Below are 806 nucleotides of genomic sequence, written 5' to 3'. Positions count from 1 at the left end.
TTTGAAGGAAAACTTTCGTAAGTCTGTAAGAATAATGATTCAACTACCTAAAATGTTTCCTTTTTCCATGTAAAAAACAATATGTAAATTCAGTGTAAATATAGTGAGCATCCATATACTAAATGTTTACAATATATGAATTCTGTAGTATATTATGATCAATATTTCATTCTGATGTATTTCACATATACAGATACCTTAGAAGCCACTAAATACATTTTCCCTTAATTTTACTTTGAACTGAAGCACAAATTGAAACATACGCACTGAATTTTTAAAAGGTATTATTTCACGTGTAAATAGTGCCATCTTCTGGCGCAGCTGAAACAATTTGTGTATTAACATAAAATGCATTATGGATTGTAACTGCCGTTTTCTTGACAAGTTATATGTACAGTTTATTGAATAAAAACCCTTAATCTTGGGGCACCTGGGTAGCTTAGTCAGTTAAGGGTCCAACACTTGGTTTTGGCTCAGATCATGATCTTAGGATCCTGGGACTGAGCCCCGTGTGGGGCTCCTCGCTCAGCATAGAGTCTGCTTGAGATTCTCTGTCCCTCTCCCTCTTCCCTTCCCACTCATGCTCCTCTCTCTCTCTCTCTAAAATAAATAAATAAATCTTAAAAAAAAAAAACCCTAATCTAAAATCAGTTGATTTTTTAAAAATAGCCTTTAAAAACAAGAGCATTAATTAGCATGTCTTCAAATTGATAAAATTTAACAAGAGACTAAGTCAGAAACTCTAGATTCTACTATTAAATCTTCTAACTAGATATTGAATCTTAGACTAACCATGTATCCACTCA

Source organism: Phoca vitulina, unplaced genomic scaffold (genome assembly GCF_004348235.1).
Source record: "Phoca vitulina isolate PV1807 unplaced genomic scaffold, GSC_HSeal_1.0 scaffold14, whole genome shotgun sequence".
In the NCBI taxonomy this organism is placed as follows: Eukaryota; Metazoa; Chordata; class Mammalia; order Carnivora; family Phocidae; genus Phoca; species Phoca vitulina.
The sequence above is the reverse complement of the archived record's forward strand: the minus strand, read 5'-3'. Positions refer to the sequence as shown.